Source organism: Anopheles darlingi, chromosome 3, assembly GCF_943734745.1.
Source record: "Anopheles darlingi chromosome 3, idAnoDarlMG_H_01, whole genome shotgun sequence".
Taxonomy (NCBI): domain Eukaryota; kingdom Metazoa; phylum Arthropoda; class Insecta; order Diptera; family Culicidae; genus Anopheles; species Anopheles darlingi.
Genome location: NC_064875.1, coordinates 29,665,110 through 29,675,938, shown reverse-complemented (window position 1 = coordinate 29,675,938; position 10,829 = coordinate 29,665,110). Strand labels below are relative to the sequence as shown.

The window sequence follows — 10,829 nt, the reverse complement described above, 5'->3', positions numbered from 1 at the left end:
TTATAGTCATATTAGCAAAAGGAATATCTAAGCAATTTTATTAGCAATAGAATGTGCATGCAATTTGCATCCTTTCATTGTCATTTCATTTTGCTAAAACATTTGACCTAATCCTAAGCTACCACACGATTTTCGTATTTCGTGGAACATCGAAGATCGACACAAATTGGGGTCTTTTGGGTGTTTCTTCATACTTTTACATACAAGCCTTGTTTCTTATTGACCATAAACTGAAATAAATTATTCGTACAGACTTTTCCGATTATAATTTTTCATCCCCTAAGGCAATGTGCAAAATAGAGACATTTGGTGCCTGATTCGGATTATTTGTTTTCTAATTAGATTTGCTTTAACTATCATTGACCAAATTTTTGTTATGGCTCTGTTTATTTACGGTCTATTAATCACTTCAAACGGCCAAATTTTTCATAGTTAAATGATAGATAGCTGATTTATTGTTCATTTTCAAGTTGTAACTCACACAATGGAATTTAATATACCACAAATGGTTTAAAAAAAATGCAAAATATCATGGCAGCTGCGTTTAATAATTAGATGTATACTAGTTGGTAGAATTGCCATACTTTTGAATATTTGGTTGAATACTTTTTTTGTTATCGAGCACTAAAGTTATCTACAACAAAAACTAGAGTATTATTATTCCTTATGCATGTCCTTCTTATGCAAAGCGACAAAATATAAGCTATCTGTAAATACGGGGTGTTGAAAATAGAAAATGGCTCCCTCCTGGCTAAAATGGAAATTCAATTTGATCAAAATACGCTTCTCCAAGTGCTGAAATTCATTGATTGTCACTTCAACAACGGGCACGTGGCATGCAATTAAGAGACAAACAGCGATAGAACAAAGTGCAACGTGCTTGTACCAAACAAAACTAAGCCCCTTGAGCTTCATATCGATTGTGACAACACGGCAGCGGCAGCACATCTTTTCTGTCGCTGGTGGATAGCGAGAAGGCGATGGTCACAAATAATTAAACCACGAAGAGCAATCAGCAGCGCTCAGGGCTGCCCACACCAAGGGGGTTGCGAACCCGGAGAAATGAAGTGCATGGCCCTCATGCCATAATGGATTTCCGTTCGATTTAGATTCCAGGGCAACCGTATGGTGTCTCATAGAAAGGTATCTCGTACGGTTGCCGACGCGATGTCTCCAGAAAGAATGTTCATTAAACTCCCGCAGCAATCATTGACCGTGACGTTATTCTATTAATTGCATGTATAGAACGCGATGGAATCCAACGCGATTCGTTTTTCTTTTCTTTAAAGAAGGGATAATACTATTTTGGATTATACTTTGAAGTTCCAATCTCTTATATTAAAGAAATAGTTATTCTGTACTTTGTCTCGCTAGCCCTTCCATTCTATTCTATAATCAAATGTTTGTTAGCTTAAAGATACTCCAAAGCTACATAGTTCTTATCGCAAAAAATCTTTTGTTCAGTACATTGTTATTGCAAACCATAGCGCCGCTCTGGTAGCAGCGAACGAAGGATAATAGAAGTGCTCAACTATTTTTAATTTTAAAGAGCTTTATTATATTTGTCAAGAGAATCAAAAATACCACGCCGTTAGAGAATGCGCCACTTCACACATTGCGCTTAGCTTCCCGAAGTGTCCTTTGTTCTCACGCTTTATGCTATCTTAATAGAGGGGAGCTGCAGAATGGGTTCAGAGCGTTCAGTGTATATCTTGTTGAAAGAACGACACATGTACTTGGTACTTCGGTAGAGAGCGTAAACTGCAATTACAAAGTGCATTTTGCAACGTTCGTGATGTTGAAACAGGAAGCTTATTATATGAATTATCAGCAAGACGCAGACGCCCGGAATAAGGGTTATTAAAACATAATAGGCGACATCAGTTTATTAGAAAAAGGTTTCCACTTCTATGAACTTATTATAAGTGGTGAATATTTACTTATTTACTTATTTAGTTATATTTACTGAATGAAATTGTTCGATTAGATTGATTGAATGGTTAAATTGTTTGATTTAAAACTAATAAAGATATTGATTTATGAAAAATAGTCCTTCACGCATGAGTGCATCTTTCATTGACGCGGAGTAAACTTCGATTTTCAAGTCGGTGCTAGACTAAGCTTTTCTAAAATTTAACATTTTATTGGCACACCATTTGCAGGGGTTCAAAATATTACCAAAAAATAAAAGATTGAAGAATGAAAAGAAAAGGGAAAAATCGAAGAATATCAAATCATCTAGGAAAACTTCAAATCTGACCCAAAAGTATCGTTTTATTTTTCATTCTAATAATTCAGTACAGGAATATAAGGGACACCGTCAAGAGTGCGTTAGCTAATAATCATCAAATTACGACCAACTATTCTTCAACACTTGTCATTTAATATAACATACAGACATAAAAATAAAGCACAATATCTCATAGATGAGCTATAATCGAATTTACTAATCTATGCCTTCAATGCCCTTTTTACGATCTGCGAGATAATCACAAAGGTCTTTATAGGATCCTCACTAGCTCACTATTGTTGGTGACCCAACACGTGTTTGGTATTATGTGGTGTACGTGTGTGTGTGCGTTGCTCTGCATGATCGCACTATACATCGCTCATAGCCGTCGGACACGTCACGGATGAGAATAATGGAGAAAATCCAAACCCCCAGATGGGTCCAGGCGGAAATACCAACAGTGGCCGCTTGACTTTAAGCTTCCGTTCCGTTTTTTTTTTCGATGGAGGGAGAAGCCTTTAGTTTGGTTCACTGCGAAGCTTTTTATACACCAAAAACCACACACAACGCATACACACATACACGCGGTCCTGGGTTTTATTCCTCTGCATAAAGTCATTGCAGTAAACTGGCCCCTGACTCCTGAGCTCCTCTTCCCCGCGATTCCCAGCAGCCAGTCGGTCGGTACATTTCGGACGATGACGATGACGGAAAGCATCGGGGGCCGTGCATCGGCCGCTCGCTTTCTCGCCTCCACTCTCTACTTCCCACTCTAGTCCTCGAATTATGGGACCACCCGTGGGGGCGCCTGGGATGGCTATAATATTCATGGGAGCAAACATTTTCACACTTTTATCGACGTCATTTATGTCGTCTGGCGTTTGGCGCGATTTCCGTCCCCGGCAGGTGGCCAGGGGGGGTGGTCTGGGATATGTTTCGTCGCATCCCCATAGCGCAAAGAGAGAGAGAGAGAGACAGGGATAGAGGACCACCGGGTGGGTGGTGGTGTGCCAGGAAATGGCGACAACTTTTGCTGCTTTCGTAAAATATTCCGGAAACGGAGAAATAGAGATACAACCCCCTCTCGCGATGCGCCAGTGTCCGGCAGTGCGCCGGGTGTTTGCCAGAACCGAAATAGAGCCGAAAAAGGGAAGGCCATTGGAAAAAGGGTTTGCCGTTTGCGCGGATTTGGCGTCCATGGCGCGCGTGGCCTTTCGCGTGGGGACATTTAAAACCAAAGCACCAAAAGTGCCAAGCCAAGAATGGGCCACTCGAGAACATCCGGTGCATGACCATGAGGTGGAAAGGGGGATCCGGATTGGCTGTGTGCATTCCGGTCGATGATGTTCCGAATGGTTCCGAAATTTCCTTCTTTTTTTTGGCTTTTTTTTCCATCCGCTCATACCAGACACAAAGCGGATGGTATGATGAAGTTGTGCTGCTGCTGTCCGAATTTCCTCTTTTGATTGTAAGTGGTGGCGTGGGGGGGCGATAGGAGTAGGAGATTTATTAACATAATTTATGGAATGTTTGATGGTCGCGAGAGTGCTACCATCGATTGCTCGGAGCTTTTTCTTTTTAAGCTGTTGAAGCTGAAATGTTGCGACGAAGCCACGAAGCTCTTTACTGCATCCAGGCGGTATTTCGCATGAAATGTGCTGGAAATGTAAAATGGTGGAAAAGCGTCGTCAATAGAGGAGAGCAATGCAGCAATTTTCAACGTCGATGTTGCTCTACCACAAAAATGATTCTGGAGAGAGGAATTTGCACAAGTCATTACTCCCTACCGCAAAAAAAAGAAACCCCAACAATTGTCACTTCAATCGATTGTGTTTCTATTTTAAGTCGAGCTAATCTGTTTTCAATTTCGAGGCACTTCAAAAAAGGGAAGCCACGGGAACTGCAAGCAATTTGGGGATCAATTTGTGTAAACTTTTGTCGCTGACAATGATCCGTGTAATCTATCGGAGTTTTCGTTCTCTTTTTCTCTCGCATACACAATGAACAAATTTGAGCTGTGGCTATGACCATCTGCGGACTTCAGTGGAACCTTTTTTCCAATCAATCTTAATCAAACATGATGGCAAATGACGAATAACCAAAGGCATTTTCGTGCGCTCTCTTCCTTTCTCTCTCTTTGACATATCGATTGAGCTCGAGGTTAATAGAATCGGTCTGTTTTTTCCCGGGGTTGTGCAATGTACTTCGGGCCATTCCGTTAAATTATTGCCCGAGGGATAAGGTTTTTCCGCTGTTTTGAATGGACGAAATTGATGGTGACATGTTGGAGCCGGCACGATGCGCGCACATCGTGGAAATTGTGCTGGCACAATTATGGACCTGGCAAAGAGTAAAAATGGTAGTGGTACACTACGTTTACCCATCGGACTGTAATTGGAAATCAATTGTTTGATAGTTTAATCAGAATTCGGCATTTTGCTCGTGCGTTTTCGGTGCGTGAATGGAAAATTTAAATAGTGTGTTCCTGTTGGAAAACTCGCCATGCAAGCTGTTCAACGGTTTTTGGGAAATGGGACAATCCGCATCGAACAGCATCCACGTGCCAGCTGTTTGTATTTTGTTTGGAGTAAATAAATGAGTAAATGGAGCAATTTATTCAGTCAGCCTCCAACATTGACGTGAACCATACGAATCATCATGATCGATATCTACCTTTCATAACGTTGCTAGCGCTTCAAATACTGATACTGATATTACTGATCTTCTGATGCTGCATATTGATTTTAGTAGTAAACCAATGATTAAACTGCATCGTAATATATTTCAACGAGATTATCGTATTTAACGGTAGCCATCGGTAGGCATCGCATATCTACATAATCTTCTGTTTAACACGCCGTATCCGATTACATATTTTATGAGCATAATCCAATGTATGCAAGCACCGGGTTGCAAACAGCATCAGAAAACAAAGGATTATGGAAAACTGGCTGACTCGCGCAGTCCACTACGAAGTCCACTTGCCAGCTACACAACCCTTCAAGGCAAAGATCCCGATATTTACGTAGGCCTACCAAACATACCTCTAGCGGTACGTCTGGCCTCTTCTAATTGTGGAAGTTGGCTGGAATGTGCTAGATGATAAAGTTTTCACCATCGATGAATGTGTGTGTGTGTTCGCTTACCAACTTTGCTGTAGAAGAATTGAGCCCATGTAAGGATTTAATTATGCATAGCGGTTGGCTTCTAGTGGGGATAAATGTTTTGTTTGTGGAATAACATTTCTGAAGTGGTTTCGCCGGTTCATAATGAATGTGGCAAAAGGCAAAAGTTTATCATACTCCCCACGGACGCCTAAACTGTAAGCCAACAACTGGCAAGGGGAATCGCACAAAGTTCCTCTCCTAATGTCCCTGTATTAGTAGATGCGCATGTTTTCTGTTTAAGTAATTTTGTTGTTATTAAATCAATAATTGATCAAATGTAATAATAAATGTGATAAATAAATTTATTAATTATACTGAGGAAAATAGCTACCAACTTTCGAAAGGGTATTAAATGAAATACAAATACGTCTGATTTCCAAGCAGAGACCGGATGCTGCTGGTGCGAAGAAGGGATGCGAAGTATTTGTGCGTGAAAGTTCATCTCTGCATTTCGCCAGACATTTGAGTCAGTTCTACTTGACCTGCTGCGAAGGTCAGATTTGCTGGCGGCGAAGTACTCCATTACGACGGTAATCAAACAGCACTTCCACTTCGTCCCGTTTGCTTAGTAACTTCAATTCATCTAACTTGACACACACTCTCTCTCTCTCTCGCTGGTCTCTTCTCTCTGGTTACAGGGTTCAAATACCGATTTCATCCAACACGTATCCATGTGTGGCCGAGCATACAACAAGGATATATCTGTGTGTATGTGTGTGCATAAGAAAAGTTTCTCAAGAGGAAAAGTTTTAAGTAAACTAGTGTGGCATTCGAATTGACCGTATCTATTTAAAAGTGGATTGACTCTGCCATTTTCTTCCCTAGCTTGGAATGGCTTTCGCATATTTGATTGTGCAATGAAATGGGCTTGGAAGTCGGTAATGTTGATGCTGTTCCTTGGTATGCTTTTATTTTTATAGCAAACCAAATGATAGAGAACTTTGCGTTGTGGAAAGTACCACTTAACCCACTGTTGGTATTTTAGAAGTTGTGTTACTTTCAGCTCTAATTACTTTTCCATTCCAAAAAAAATTCTTTCAAGTGTCCGAATGGACATTGAGTGGCCTGAAAATAACCTTAGCCGCAATTATACGTCCAAAAACTTGGAATAGAAAAGTCCAAGATTCTCAAATCTTCATGAATTGTTAACTTACCAGCCTGACAGAGAAATGTAAATCACACACTGCACACTGCTACACCCTCTGGCCACTGTGGCTGCAAACATATCATGACCGCCAACGCCAAAGTTTGAGCGGTACGATTGTCAAAAATAGAACCAAAGTTCCCAATTGTCCCCCTTTTGAGCTGCTGAGCCGCTTTCCCCGAGCTACTTGATCATTCATGTACCGTAAAGTGCTCGAATTCGGTCGTGCTTCCGGTCGTCCTGCTATAGTTTCCTCCGTAGAGTTCGGAGAGCGTGGATCGCGTGTTGCAATGGCTTAAAAAGTTTTCCCTTTCCACCAATCGGTTGCGCTACATTGGTCGATTGCTCGATGAATTAAAGCTGCTGTGCATCGAACGAGGACAACGACGACGACGACGGCAACGACGACAAGTGTACAACTGTTCTCGGCCACAACCAGCATCCACGGGACTTCTGTACGAGGTCGAGAAAGAATGACTCAATTGAGGCACCGGAACACAGGAACTTCATCGGCGCTGCTCTGTTCTAGGCTCTCGATACCCCGAGATGGAACTGCCGTGGCGTAAGGCTAGGTAAGGCGCACACACAGCAGTGCGAAATAAAATTTTATGGCAATTTTGCGCCACATAAGCGAAACTTTTATACGCTTATTGCATCGGTTCGGTTCGTGCCCGGAAGGGCAAAGTGGATTTTCCCGGAAGATTAGTTGTGAACCGAGCACGTGTAGTATGGTACCTCTCCGCACAAGGTAAGAGACGTGGCTTAGGGACACGAACGACGCGGGGTGCGTCGCCGTGTCGGAATGTCGCCCCGGTTCCTGGGGAACCGAATCAAAGATTAAGCTCGTATGGAGATTTTGTTCCCAGGGCCTTGTGTGTGTGTGTGTTTCCGAAACCACAGCACACAGTTGTTGACAACTGTTCTCATTAACTTTTTATGGTTTTAGTTTACGTTTTGCGTTGCTGCGCTGCAAGGATTTACATATTTTCGATGGACTTGTTTGCAATCGGGGATTATAGGGCAGCTCCGAGATTACACCATCACCATTTGACGTGATTATCCGTACATGAACAGTTGATAGGTGAATGAAATAGTGAAGAAGCGTAATACGGATCGTTAGAACAAGTGATAGACATCTCCGTGGTGGTTTCTAGAAGATCAACAATCGTGACTGACAACAGTGGTAGTTGCATTTCACTTTCTTGCCCTCGATTTTGCTAGAATTTTAGACAATCCGCACGCAATCAGTCAGACAGGACAGGGGAAGCAAGTCAGTCCCGATCCGTCCTCGTGTAGACCTCGATAAGAGTTGCTAGTGTGTCCAACCAACTTTCCTAATTAATTTACCAGACCAAACCCATGTAGTAGGAAAGGAGTCCTAAGGAAGTAGCATCCCCTGGCAGCACAGAGCTGCCTAGTGGCCACTTCTGATTTGAGTTTGGATCCTCGTGCATCCGGACGGCTGTCAAGCCTTTCCGACCTTGGCTGGCTGGCGAGTTGCGCCAAACGTGGCCGGGAATTGATTTAATTAGATTTCCCCGTTTTGTTTGGCTCCATCACCATTCTGCTTTCCAGCAGACCGTGTGGACTCCCGTGGTGTGCCCGTACCTGACCGGTCTTGACCGGTACGGGATTACGTCCGGCCAACGTCCGTCCACGTTCACGATGGCGTTTCGGTGCGGTGCGGCACTTAATCTTACACCTTTTCCCTCACGGGTCGATATTTTTCATTTATATTCATTATGCGTACGTTAGGGGGGGGGGGGGGGAGCAAGTGAACAGGGGGTTGGGTGGCCAACACACAAGGGTGTAATTGGCAGACCAACGTCCAACCAGGGGCGGCACACTTGGCGCAACTGACTGACAAGCTTCGAGCACCGCTGGCTGGACCGCTGCGGTTAAGTGACTGCTGCGGTTGATCAGAAAAGCGTCATCCAAGCGACCGTCCACGGTCCATCCATCATGTGAGATTACTAAGAACGGGACCCGCCGCAACGAACAAAGTAACCTGGTCCTGACCGGAACTGAAGGAACAGTGGACAACAGTACCACGACGGTAATGCTCTCCTGTGATGGATCAATCACTGCCTCCTACGAGACCACCAACGATGACCTAGGGCGTCCAGTAAGGTTAGGGCAATCTCAAATTCGCCCCGTGAACATCCCCGGGAACTTCACCTTCTCCATAGCCCCAATTAATGTTTCGCTGCTTGACTGCTTTGGCTGCTATATACGCGTACACGCGCTCGTCTGCACTCTTGATGATCATGGTTCCGGCCGGCGTAACCTTTTTACCGCCTGCACGTACTCATCCCTGACAGTTGACAGATGATGCAATGCCACGGTTTGCCACGCCACGCCGAACAACACGCCGACACGGTAAGACAGATTTCAATTGTACTCCGCACAACAATGCCTGCCAGGCCAGGGGCGTAAACAGCCTGTTCTAGCTTTCTTCTTTCTGTCGTTTTTTTGCAAACAAAAGATGACTAAACGTGGTAGTCGCTGTTGGTGATTTTGGAGCACCGGTAACACAGAACTGCAACCGCGAACTGTCAATCGCAAAAATATGGAAAAGAGTATAGAAGGTAGTACTCTCGGCAGACACCATCTGTAATAAGTGACAGCGGACGTAATCAATGTGAGTGCGAGTGTGAGTGTGGATGTCTGCAAAGTTGAAGCCACTCCGGATCCTACTTCACCGGATGCTGCTGCTACTGGTGTGGTACTGCTCCTTCAAGGAACTTGGTCTAGCAGGCGATTCTTTCTTTCGCGCTTTCTCTCTCTCCGACCGACCGACCGGCCGGACCCCGTAGTAGTAGGCGCTGCCGCCTGCTCACACAGACGCCACGAATCATTGCGAGCTTCAAAGTGACAGCTGGAGGATTGTCAATCGTTCCCGTTGGCATTTTGGCGTTGGTGAGAATGAAATGTGTCTTCGGTCACGTCTGGTGATTGAGGTATTTTGCCCGTCGTCTCCGTCGTGTCCCTTTCGCAGAACACACAACCAAGTACCGAGTAGCCAAGATGGTGCGTGTGTTTCGGCCGCTGCTGCAGTAGTGAAACGGTTCCCATTTTTCTCCGCACGTTTTTCGTTGTTTTGTTTTTTGGTTGCGCTAGCTGATGCCTTGTTTAAGGTCGTTTGCCGTGTGTCATATTAGGTTGTCGTTGTTTAAATCAGGATGGGATGCGGGGCATCAGCAGCAGTCAGGCACGGTGTGGCAGCCGGTGCGCACTGTAGGATAAATAAATCAAACACGCACCCAACATATCCATCCATCTTGTGTGAGCGAGCGCGCGCCCGCGCTTGTCCGTGTTGATGTGTGCATGGTTTTTGCGCAACGGAATAGAACAGATTACATGCGAAAGAGCGTCACCGCGCGGCGCAGGACGTGACCTCACAATGCTGGTGAAGAAGGAATGCGAACGTTGAGGTTCCGTAGGCCCTGCCCGTGTCTACCACATACGACATGATGAAAGCTGATTCTCTTCTGCCCAGGAACGTGATTCTCTGGTGGTATGTCTTATGGTGGTTTGTTGGGCGCCACTACTGCACGACCTATAGGTCGTTATCCACATGGAATCCCTTGTTCGCGAATGGTGGCTTCCCCCCCTACTACCGCCAAGAGTTCTATCAACGAGTCTACGCTATCTCTGATGTAACACAGTTAACCCTGACATGGCTGTGCTCAACAGCCGCCTGAACAGCTGATGGATGAGCCGTAACACCGAAGCTACGGGAGCTACTTCTTTGATGGTTATCCCCATTCCTTCGCTACGGGGCGTCCTGATTCACGATTCAGGAGTAGAGGAATTTTAATGAGCTCGGTTGGGGTAGGAAACACTAAATGGTTGCTAGGGATTCCATGTGTGTGTGTGTGTGCGTATATGTGGTTCTTGTCAGCGGAAACTGACGGTACCGAGCGGTACAGCGAGACCAACAACCAATTATGCCAACGGTGTTAAGCTGCTTATTAGCTGGATTTCGAATTGAAATGGTAATTTCATTCTCGACACTAGCATTTCCACCGTATGGTGCAATGTCAAACTTCAAAGTAGAATGTTACGATGTTACTGACTTCTTCTTTCAACTGCTTGTAATGGATATTCTAACGGTAGAACAAGACTTACGGAAATGAGCGTAACATTTTCTCCTAATTATGTACAGTTCTCGAGGTCGAGAATTGAAGGGACAATCGGCATCGCATAAAGCTCATCAACGTGCAAAGCACAAATGGAAAAACAGGGAAACCACTGGAAAAGGAAAACACGATAAGCTACGCATCGG

At 44.4% G+C, this 10,829-nt stretch overlaps 1 protein-coding gene across 2 annotated transcripts in view; it reads right to left on the bottom strand.

Moving 5' to 3' along the window:
- Positions 1-10,829, bottom strand: part of LOC125954082 (uncharacterized) — a 123,057-nt gene that overhangs the window by 81,975 nt on the left and 30,253 nt on the right. The gene's annotated exons all lie outside the window — the stretch shown is intronic.